General features: G+C 42.0%; 1 protein-coding gene across 7 annotated transcripts in view; it reads left to right on the forward strand.

The window, feature by feature from the left end:
* The window catches only part of SPIDR (scaffold protein involved in DNA repair), a 305,024-nt gene that overhangs the window by 109,716 nt on the left and 182,667 nt on the right, over positions 1 to 12,641 (forward strand). The window lies entirely within an intron of this gene.

Here is a 12,641-nt window from a genome sequence, read left to right on the forward strand (position 1 = left end):
TCCTTTGTTTTGCCGACCTCCTTTCTGTTGCAGAACTTAATTGTATGTAACCGGTGTGGTTTGGCTGCCTCTCTGTAGGAGAGTTACTGTTTCAGAAAACAGTGCCCCCTTGAAGCATGTGTTCGTTGTCTTTCATACAGTGAATTGAGACTCCATAGCAGCTTGGAATGTCTGAGAGTTTCCTGGGCTGTGCCACAACAGAGCCTACACCTTATTCTGTAGATAGAAGTATCTCCACTTTAGCACCTGTGGAATGATGCATCATGTACTCCATAGTTGCCCCTTCTTGAGGTAGAGGCTAACTATGACTATATTACATCTGATTGCTGTATATAGCTGTTGGTCCTTTGGAAGATTGTTCAAGTGTAGCGGGAGGGGGTTGTGATGCTCTGTACCTCGGGGGAACACCTTGCACCACCATGTTCATCCTTATAATATGATTGTGTGGTATCCAATGCAAAGTTTGTCATGTTGGGTGTCTTCGGAAGGCTCATGATGCACTGAGCATTGTTGTTTTAGTAATCTTATAGGTTGTATTTTCATATATATAGTTATGAGGCTGAAAATGTGTCCTCGTGGCTTAAAACAAGCCCAAGCAAAACTCTCCAGGAGCAGAGGGGCAGTTCACACCTCATCAGGGCATGTATGGGACAAACCCAGCCCAGCCTCACAGGAACAAAGGACAGTGGCCTAGGCAGCAACAAAGGATCTGCTGGACTCTCAAGTGAGTCACCCCCCCCCCCTTGGTCAGTTTAGGACTACGATGAGGTAATGCTCGGCTGACTCTGAAGGGGATGGTGGGGGGGCAAAGCCAAGAGGGAAGAAAGAATCTGATAAAAGGGAGACACTTTTATCACTCTCTTCCACCTCCAAGCGACTGAAGGGTTGATCAAAGGGGAGAGCCTGGCTGAAGGGCAACCAGCCAGCCTGTGGTGAGAAGCATCTAAGTTTGTAAGGGCACTGAAAATGTTAAGATCAGCTTAGAATGCGTTTTGGTTTTATTTCATTTAACCAAATCTGACTTGTTATGCTTTGACTTATAATCACTTAAAATCTATACTCCACACCCCTCATCCCCAGTCCCATCCTAGAGCCCTCACCCCTGCGCACCCCAACCCACTGCTGCAGCCCAGAGCCCCGTCCCGCACCCTGAACTCCTCATTTCTGGGCCCACTCCAGAGCCCGCACCCCCAGCCGGAGCCCTCACTCCCTCCCGCACCCCAACCCTCTGAGCCAACCTGGTGAAAATGAATATGAGTGGGGAGAGTGAGTGACCGGGGGTGGGGGATGGAGTGAATGGGGGACGGGGCCTTGGAGGAGGGGCGGGGTAGGGGGCTGGGCAAGGGTGTTCGGTTTTGTGCGAGTAGAAAGTTGGCAACCCTACGGCAGAGGGGGAGCGCATACCTAGTGAACCCCTGGGTGCCCCGCTATGGGGATGCGAATGTCAATTGAGAACAATTTTAAAGAGAGGCTGTTGTGTACGTAACTTCATTGGGTTCTTCTTGGCTGATAACTCCATTTCAGTCAGAGAGAGGAACAAGACTAAGATAACCCGCTTGCCCTGTTAGTAAAAGGTGTAATGAGAGAGAAGAGACAGAGTTCCTCCAACATTTCTCCACAACGATGATTTGACAGGCTCCTCGCCCCCAAATGTAATGGAGACTGGGATGAGGAGTTTTTTAACCAACACAATACCAATCTTTTAGGTGTGAGGGATACATGAAGGCACTCTAGTGATTGGGGGAGGGCAAGAACCTCCCCCTAACAATCTAATGTATTTCCTTTTGTTCTTGGGTTTGTGTTTTTATAGCCATCTGGCCCATCTATGTACATGTGGTTGTGAAGATTTCATAATTCCTTGGACTACTTATCTCTTGGTGGGTGGAATAGGTAGTCCCAAGAATCTGAAGTAACTGAGTACAAGATTCTGTGAGGTCATTTATACACATCTTTTCCTCCTCATTCAGCTCTGTATCTTGCAAACCGGAAATGTCACTGGAGCAAGGGGGAGTCTTTGGCAGCTGAACTTTGTACTGACTAGGGCTGCCTATTGCAGAGGAAGCATCTGCAATTTCTAAGGGGCTTGCATGATGTGGAAGGCAACAGCTATGTTGTACTGGATGATGTTGTGAAGAATCTGTTCTTTATAGCAGGGGATACATATGGTATTAGGGGATTGTGTGCTGTAGATTTTAAGAATGAAAATGCTGAAGCTTTGTACAGTATACATTTTATTTATCTGAGGGTTGTTTTTATTTTCTTTTTCTGCAATCATTACAAGAGGCTTAATACATTGCTATGTTGCATATTTCGCATTTCTAATAGAAAAAAGGATTAGATAGTCATAACTATTTATGCAAGCTCTATGTCTTTGAGACAGAGGACAGAAATAACAAAGACCTCAGGATGTGTGTTTTGGGGTTGTGGGAACTTCCAATTTTCTCCAGAGTTATAACCCAAACTTTTTTTGGGTGAGCAGGTCTGTGGCAGGGCAGAAATTCAATCTGACACAGGAACAGAAAACTAGTGGAGGGGCAGAGTTGTGAAAGTCCTTAAAACAAGGACAAGAGGTATAAACTTTATGCAGTTGAAAGGGGTAGTGCAGTTTTGAAGGGATTGCACATTGACATAGTCATGGCACTAAGTCACTGTGCACTAGGGAACTTGTAGTCCGCACTACCAGGGACCACATGGATAGTTAGTGTGCAACATGCTGGTCCCTACTAGAATTTACACCCTAGCTGGAGTGCGCTAATGCATTGTGTAGACAAGTCCTAAGAATATGAAAATCTGTAAGCGTTTGAGCTTCACTTGCTTATTCATTCTATCCTAGTCTAGATTTCTTTTACTTAATAGCTACTTAAGAGTTAATACTATACATTATTATTTTAGGCCTATAGAGGAATGGCAAAGGGCCACATTTCTGTTTGTATCCTCTTTTACTAGCCAAATGTCTGAACTTGTTGCAGTGTTGAAAACAAAACCAAATGTAAATTTGCTCCTTCTTTGAGTTGCTGGTCCCTACGTGTATTCACGTGGGTAAATGTGCACTCAGTGTGCCAGAGCCAGAGAATTTTGAAAGCAGTGTCTGTTGGTCCACACATGTGCCTTGTCTCTGACCAAGGTGATAAAAGGCAGGGCAGACCGACCACCTCTCCATTTCTGACTCACCTCGTAGTGTAGGTCGGAACCGCCAGTGTCCAAAGCTTTGACTTTCTTATCTGTTGTCAGGGTTCCTTCCCCACTTTGAACTCTGGGAAACAGATGTGGGGACCCACATGAAAGACCCCCTAAGCTTATTTTTACCAGCTTAGGTTAAAAACTTCCCAAGGCACAAATTCCTTTCTAGCCTTAGTATTGCTGCCACCACCAAGTGATTTAAATAAACATTTAGGGAAGGCCACTTGGAGCCCTACCTTCCCCAACTATCCCCCCAAACCCCTACACTCCCTTTCTTGGGGAGGCTTGAGAATAATATCCTCACCAATTGGTACAGGTGAACACAGGCTCAAACCCTTGGATCTTAAGAACAATGAAAAATCAATCAGGTTCTTAAAAGAAGAATTTTAATTAAAGAAAAGGTAAAAGAATCACCTCTGTAAAATCAGGATGGTAAGTACTTTACATAATAACAAAAGACTCAAGAACACAGAGGATTTTCTTTAAATTATGGTTTAGTTTGGAAAACAGCTTTCCCTATTTTCTAGGATGTTGTATAAGATTTGTTGGTCTTGATTTTTGTGGGAATTCTGTGCCCCTGGATTTCTCCTGGCACTGATTATAGCTTGACCTTATTATTAGAGTCCTGCGTGGATACAAAATTTGGATCCCCATCCATCTGCGATCCATAAATATGGTCCACAGATATCCGCAGATTTGCATGGCTCTATTTATTATGCATTGTTTTGGCCGTTTAAATCTTACGGGGCGGGGTGTGTGAAAGAGAGAAATATGAGCATATGAATTTCCATTTTTGTTGACTGATTACTTCATATATCTCCCCTTCCTCTTATCCTATTCCCTTGAATTCCCTCATCACCATAATTTTCACACTGGTGTATCTCTTTTGAAGAGATGCGTAAATTCTTTCCCAAGGTTATCTCTGCTGTTTTGTCCGGAGAAACTTACTCTGCTCCATCTTCCCTGGGACTAAATGAGCTGCAGTATAATTTAGGGCACCTACAGTCTCAGGGGTGGTGGGGAGCAAACGAGACATATAGTTTTCACTTGTACCCTCCAAGCCTCCTTTGCAGCCCAATTAAATGGCTTTTTTATTTAATCTTTGCAAGTAATTATCATATACTTGAACTGTCCCTTGCATTTCTACATAATTTATAATTCATCTGTTTACGGTTTTATGGGAAACTGTTTATTTCATGGAACATGTTTATTTCATTTGACCTCAATGGTCTTTGAGTCAGGACCTAATACTTGAAGAAATAAGTTGCATTTTTAAAGAGTCAATATTAAGGAGCTCTTAGTCTATTTAATAAATAATATACACTTTAATAGTCCACCACTGAAGATATTGTATCATTCTTATTTTCACTGAATTGCAGCTTTTCTGTTACACTGTATTTAACAGCCCTGGTTTTACAGATTATAGAGACAGATGTAAAATAGATTCTGGATAGATAGTTTTACTCGGTAGTTCTCTTGCTTCAGCTGAGACAAAAGATAGAGAAAAGCTTGCAGTTCCAAGAATTTCACAAACAATTTTTCAAAAATGTATAGTCCTGTATTCATCCTGAATGTATTATAGTCCTGAATGACACGGACAATCTGGAAAAAAACTATTTTTGTGTTTTCAAGAAGATTCCTGCAGATGGCAGAATCAAAGTTTTAATTGAGCAGGTAAAATGGTGTCTGTTTAATTAACTCTAGTCACATTTTATCTATATACATATTTAATAATGGACCAATTAGCATAGTTTCTATTTTATATTTTGTCCTCAGTATAATCCCTCTACGTTATATAGTTTCACAGCTATTGCTTCAACTATTCAGTCAGTAGTAGTCCGCATAGGCACCGACTCAATGAGTGCTCCAGAAAAAAAAAAGTGGGTTCTCAGCACCCACCGTTGTGCCCCTCCTCGCCTCTACCCTCCAGTGCTCCAGCTGGTGGCGGGCCCTGCCAATCAGCTCCTCTCCCGGGCCTCCCGCTTGCTGTGGATCAGCTATTCAGTGGCATGCAGGAGGTACTGGAGGGAGGGGGAGGAGAGGGAGCAGAAATTGGCAGGGGAGAGTGTAGAATGGGGCAGGAAGAGCGGAGGCAGGGCTGGGTGCCGTCAGGGGAGTGGAAGGGGCGGGACCAGCCACTTCCAGCTGCAGGGACGTTGCTCTGCAGCATGGTGGGCTGGCAGCTGCCTGAGAGAGCCTGGCTGGGGAGGCGGCTTCCGCTCCCCGCCTGGGTTAGGGTGCCAGGGTCTGGGGACAAGCAAGTCTGAGCCGTCCTCCCCCTGGCACATTTTCGGCTCGCTCAGCCACGGTCCCCGGCATACCTCTAGGCTTGCTCTCCCTAGGTTCTGCATCACTGAATGCAAAAATGTAATTCTGCCTTGGCAGTGCAATAAAGTAGAATGAAGTCTTTAGCAGGTTGACAAGAACTTCCATATATTATCCAAAGTAGAAAGGAAAACACTTCAAGTAACATCTTCACACAAACAACCAAGCCTGAAGCTGCCAAATTTACAGCTGTCCAGTCTGCCTCCTCACCCATACACACACCCTCTATGCGCAAGCAGACACATTTGATGATTTAATTGGCATAAAAATCCAAGAGCCAAATGAATTAAACATTAAAGCTGCATTCTGTACTTTCCCATTTCATCTTTTGCCAGCAATCCAGGCTGCTTCTCCTGGTGTTTGAGAGAGAGCATTCTGTCAACAGGAGTAAGAGCACAGTTTCTGAGTAATTAAATGTAACTATCTGTAAGAATATAAATAAACAAATAGGTTGTGGTTCTGTATACTTTGAGAGAATAGTGGGAATGGGGTTTCTCTTATCTTTTCTAGGGTTTCATATAAAGTTAAGAATTAATTTAAAAATGTTTTTGTATTTTCAAATGTGGCTCATTTTCATGTATATTACTAAAAACAGAACCCAGTGTGTTTCACCTTGTCAGATCATCATCTTGTCCTACAGCAATTTTCTGAGGTAGTATTACTATACTGCTGGATCAGTTGACCTAATTATATGCTGTATAGTCAAAATGGCAAAACTTAATTTATTAGAGCTGGATATTTCAGATGCTAGATTGGCCTCTGCATACCCCATACACAGATATAACACAGTTTCACCTATCACGTGGTAAGATTTTTTTGGCTCCCGAGGACAGCGTTCTATTGGGGTAGAGGTGTACTTTAAAGGTAGGGATTTTTTGTGATTGGGAAAGTCTATTTATGAATGCCACATGATTTAGAGTTGGCTGAGAACCACAAGTATTCAAGTATAATTCATATGAGTGTGAATATTCTCAAGTTAGTTCATGAGAGCATAAATATTCTAAAGTTGAAAACCTGCCCAAACTTTGGCATCATAGGTTTATTAGAAGCTTGTGCATAAGCAGAACGCAACTGTTTTAGATAACTCTTGAGGTTAGATTGTCACCTAACAATGTGTCCTGAGAGGAGGAGAAAGACGTGTAATAATAATAATAGAATAAAATCTAGTTCCTGAATAGCAGTTTTTATCAGCAGATCTCAAAATGCTTTACAAAAGAGGAAAATGAGGCAGTATGAGCTGAAGTGGCTTGCCCAAGATCATCCAACAGGCCGAGCTGGGAACAGAACTCAGGTCTCCTGGGTAGAACTAATGAGAAATGTTTTCCATCAGAAAATGCTGATTTGTTGAAAGCAAAATGTTTCATAGAAATCTGCTGCTTCTGGTAAAAACTTGTTTTGAAATGAAAATTGAAACAAAGTGTTCTGATAATGTTGAAAAGTTCCATTTAAAAGTTTGTGGACATTTTTAGATGTCTCTACACAAATGCAAGGAGCATGGGGAATAGACAGGAAGCACTGGAAGTATTAGTACATAAGCTAAGTTATGATTTAATTGGCATCACAGAGTGGGATAAGTCTTATGACTGGAATATTGGTATAGGGTATAGCTTGTTCAGAAAGGACAGGCGGGGAAAAGAGGGAGTAGGATTGTGTTACACATAAAGAATATATATAATTGAGATGCAGAAGAAGTTGGGAGGCAGTCCAGTTGAGAGTCTCTGGATAAAGATAAGTGTTAAAGATAGGGGTGATGTCATGGGTGAAGCCTACTATAGACCACCAAAGCAGGAAGATGGAAGAGAAGGTGGATGAGGCATTTCTAAAACAAATAACAGAAATATCTACAACACAAGACCTGATAGTAATGGGGGACTTTAACTACCCAGACATCTGTTGGGAAAGTAATAGAGCAAAACACAAAATTTCCAGTCAATTCTTGGAATGTATCAAGGCAATTGTTTGTTCTAGAAAGTGGAGGAAGTAACGGGGATAGTCATTTTAGACTTGATTCTGACCAACAGGGAGGAATTGGTAGCAAATCTGAAGGTGAAAGGCAATTTGGGTGACCATGATCATGAAACGATAGATTTCGTGATTCTAAGGAAAGGAAGGAGTGAGGGCAGCAGAATAAGGATAATGGGCTTTAACAAACTCAGAGAACTAGAAGGTAAGGTTCCATGGGAAGAAAATGTAGGGGAAAAAGGAGTTCAGGAGAGCTGGCAGTTCCTCAAAGAGACAATATTAAAGGCACAACTGCAAGGAAAAATAGGAAGACTAGTAAGAAGCCAATATGGCTCCACCAGGAGCTCTTTAATGACCTGAAAATCAAAAAGGAGTCCTACAAAAAGTGGAAACAAGGTCAAATTGATGGAGTACAAAAGAACAGCACAAGTATGTAGGGACAAAATCATAAAGACTAAGGCTAGGTCTACACTACCCGCCTGAATCGGCGGGTAGAAATCGACCTCTCGGGGATCGATTTATCGCGTCCCATCGGGACGCGACAATCGATCCCCGAATCGACGCTCTTACTCCACCAGCGGAGGTGGGAGTAAGCGCCGTCGACAGAAAGCCGCAGAAGTCTATTTTGCCGCCGTCCTCACAGCGGGGTAAGTCGGCTGCGATACGTCGAATTCAGCTACGCTATTCACGTAGCTGAATTTGCGTATCTTAAATCGACTCCCCCCTGTAGTGTAGATGTACCCTAAGTCACAAAATGAGTTAAACCTGGAAGGGACATAAAAAGCAACAAAAAGAGGTTCTTTAAATACATTAGGAGCATGAGAAAAATGAAGGAAAGTGTATGTCCTTTACTTGGCGAGGAAGGAGAGCTAATAACTGATAACATCGAGAAAGCTGAGGTGCTTAATGCCTATTTTGCTTCAGTCTTCACTAAAAGGGTTAATGATCACCAGATACTCAACACAATTAATATTGACAACCAGGGGGAAGGAATGCAAGTCAAAATAGAGAGAGAAGAGGTTAAAAGAATATTTAGATAAGTTAGATGTATTTCAGACAGCAGGGCCTGATGAAATTCATCCTAGGGTATGTAAGGAACTAGCTGAAGCAACCTCGGAGCCATTAGCAATTATCTTTTAAAATTCCTGGAGGACAGGAGAGGTTCCAGAAGACTGGAGAAGGGCGAACATAGTACCTATCTTTAAAAAGGGGAACAAGAAGGACCTGAGGAACTATAGACCAGTCACCCTAACTTCAATACCTAGAAAGATACTGGAGCAAATTATTAAACAATTAATTACCTGGAGGATAAAAGGTTATAAGGAATAGTCAGCATGGATTTGTCAAGTACAAATCATGCCAAAACAACTTAATTTCCTTTTTTGTTAGAAAAACTGACCTAATGGATGGAGAGTGGGGGTTGGGAAGCAGTAGTAATATACCTGGATTTTAATAAAGCTTTTAACATACTCGTAAGCAAACAAGGGAATGTGATTTAGTTGTATTGTAGGTGGGTGCACAACTGGTTGAAAGACTGTACTCAAAGCGTAGTTCTCAATGGCTTACTGTTAAGTTGAGTCATTCTTTCTGGGTGACAGATCTGAGGGACTGTCCCAATTTGAGGTGTCATTAGAGGAGGTTTTGGAAAAAATTGAGAAACTAAACAGTAATAAGTCTCCAGGACCTGATGGTATTCACCCAAGAGTTCTGAAGGAACTCAAATGTGAAATTGCAGGACTACTAACTGTCATCTGTAACCTATCATTTAAATCAGCTTCTGTACCAAATGACTGGAGGATAGCTAATGTGATACCAATTTTTAAAAAGGTCTCCAGAGGTGACCCTGGCAACTACAGGCCAGTAAGCCTCACTTCAGTACTGGGCAAATTTGTTGAAACTATCGTAAAGAACAAAATGGTCAGACGCATAGATGAACATAATTTGTTGGGAAATAGTCAAACATGTTTTTTATAAAGGGAAATCACGCCTCACCAATCTACTAGAATTCTTTGAGGGGGTCAACAAGTATGTGGACAAAGGAAATCCAGTGGATATAGTGTATTTAGATTTTCAGAAAGCCTTTGACAAGGTCCCTCACCAAAGACTCTTAGGCAAGATAAGCAGTCATGGAACAAGAGGGAAGGTCCTATCATAGATCGGTAACTGGTTAAAAGATAGGAAACAAAGGGTAGGAATAAATGGTCAGTTTTCAGAATGGAGAGAGGTAAAATAGTGGTGTCCTCCAGGAGTCTGTACTGGGACCAGTCCTATTCAACATATTCATAAACGATCTGGAAAAAGGGGTAAACAGTGAGGTGGCAAAATTTGCAGATGAAACAAAACTACTCAAGATAGTTAAGTCCCAGGCAGACTGGGAAGAGCTACAAAAGGATCTCTCAACACTGGGTGACATGGCAACAAAATGGCAGATGAAATTCAGTGTTGATAAATGCAAAGTAATGCACATTGGAAAGCATAATCCTAACTATACATATACAATGATGGGGTCTATATTAGCTGTTACCACTCAAGAAAGAGATTTTGGGGTCATTGTGGATAGTTCTCTGAAATCATCCACTCCATGTGCAGCGGCAGTCAAAAAAGCGAACAGAATGTTGGGAATCATCAGGAAAGGCATAGATAATGAGACAGAAAATATCATATTGCCTCTATATAAATCTATGGTATGCCCACACCTTGAATACTGCGTGCAGATGTGGTCGCCCCATCTCAAAAAAGATATATTGGAATTGGAAAAGGTTCAGAAAAGGACAACAAAAATTATTAGGGGTATAGAACGGCTTCCATATGAGTAGAGATTAATAAGACTGGGACTTTTCAGCTTGAAAAAGAGGCGACTAAGGGGGGATATGATAGAGGTCTATAAAATCATGAGTGGTATAGAGAAAATAAATAAGGAAGTGTTATTTACTTCTTCTTATAATACAAGAACAAGGGGCCACCAAATGAAATTAATAGGTGGCAGGCAAACACAAAGTATTTTTTCACGCAACACACTGTCAACCTCTGGAACTCCTTGCTAGAGGGCGTTGTGAAGGCCAATACTAGAACGGGGTTCAAAAAGGAGTTAGATAGATTCATGGAAGATAGGTCAATCAATGGCTATTAGCCAGGATGGGCAGGATTGGTGTCCCTAGCCTCTGTTTGCCAGAAGCTGGGATTGGGTGACAGGGCATGAATCACTTGATGATAACCTGTCTATTCATTCCCTTTGGGGCACCTGCCATTGGCCACTGTCAGAGGACAGGATACTGGGCTTGATGGACCTTTAGTCTGACCCAGTATGGCCTTATGTTCTTACTTTCTTAAGTTGGGAAAGCATATCTACTGTGGTCCCACAGAGGTCAGTTCTGGGTCTGGCACTATTTAATATTTTCATTAATCATTTGAATAATGGATTAGAGCGTACGCTTATAAAATGTGCAGATGACACCAAGCTGGGAGGAGTTGCAAACATTTTGGAGGACAGAATTAGTATGCAAAATTACCTTGACAAATTGGAGAATTGGTCTGAATTCAACAAGATTAAATTCAATAAAGACAAGTGTACTTAGGAAGGTAAAATCAAATGCACAAATACAAAATGGGATATAACTGGCTAGATGTTAGTACTGCTGAAAAGGATCTGGGGGGTATAGTGGATCACAAACTGAATGAGTCATCAATGTAATGCAGCTGCACAAAAGACTAATATGAGTGTTGTATGTAATACACAGAAGGTAAATGTCCTGCTCTACTTGGCACTGGTATGATTCCAGCTAGAGTATTTCATCCAATTCTTGACACAACACTTTAGGAAGGATATGGACAAATTGGAAAGAGTCTAGAGGAGAGCAACAAAAATTATAAAAGGTATAGAAAACATGACTGATGAGGAAAGGTTGAAAAAACTGGGCATGTTTAATCTTGAGAGAAGACTGAGGGGTGATCTAATAAATTTTCCAGTATCTTAAGGGCTGTTAGAGGACGGTGATCAATTGTTTTCCATGTCCACTGAAGGTAGGACAAGATTTAGGTTAGATGTTAGGAAAACTTTCTAACTATAAGAGTATTTAAGCTATGGAATGTTCTTCCAAGGGATGTCCTCGAGTCCCCATCATTGGAAGCTTTGAAAAACAAGTTGGACAAACACCTGTCGGGGATGGTCTAGGTTTACTTAGTCCTGCCACGATGCAGGGAGCTGGGCTTGATGATTTCTTGAGGTACCTTCCAGCCCTTCATTTCTATGATTCTTTTAATATAAAATAAAAAAACTGAAATAAAAAGTTGAAATCAGAACAAAACATTGCAGTTGCCATGAAACAAGAAAAATGATAGTCTTATCCCTTTTTGTTTACTTTTATCCAATATCATAGCCATCAACTTCACAGTAACATTGTCTTGAATGTGTAAGCAGTAATGATGTATGTCATCAGCAGCTTCATGGGTGTCAAATGGGCACTTCCATAGCGTAAGAGTTGTGCAACTAAGAAAAGTATCTGCCCGGTGGGGCTTTTGAGATGGTGCACACTTGGAGTTCTAGCACACCCTCTGTGGATGCAGAACAGCCAGAAGCGCCGCCAGCTTTTCTGCCACCCTAGGCGGTGGAAGGTCGTGCCCTGAAATGCCGCCCCCCACAGAGGCGGTGGGACTTCCGCCACCGAAATACCGCCGCGGTCGCCGCTCCCCAAATTGTAGCGCCCTAGGCAACTGCCTAGGTCGCCTAATGGGTTGCACCGGCCCTGAGAACACCCTAAACACTTGCTGCAGGGGACTCTGCAGTGCCTCCCTACATTACAGTGAAGGAATATGGGAGGTGGCAGAAAGTATCCAGGGAGTTCTCCTTTGTCTGTATGATTTGCCTTCTGTCGCTGTGTATGGGGTATGCAGAGGGCCCAGGTGCTATTAAGGGCCATGGACTGTATTTGTGGCAGGAGATTGGGTGTACAACAACTGTATGTCTAGCTACCCCATTGCAGGGGAAGATTTCCATCACCTGTACGATTCCTCCTTATTCTAACTGCACAGACAAGACCGTATTTGGCCATAAAAAAGGACAAAAGAAGCGAGGAATTTAAAATTAGGCAACATTAAAAGACAGTTTAATAAAAACGAAGGGTTGGTATATTGACAGCTTCAAAAATAGTGTTGGTTGGTTTTTTTTTAAATGGTGT

Source organism: Chrysemys picta, chromosome 2 (assembly GCF_011386835.1).
Source record: "Chrysemys picta bellii isolate R12L10 chromosome 2, ASM1138683v2, whole genome shotgun sequence".
In the NCBI taxonomy this organism is placed as follows: domain Eukaryota; kingdom Metazoa; phylum Chordata; order Testudines; family Emydidae; genus Chrysemys; species Chrysemys picta.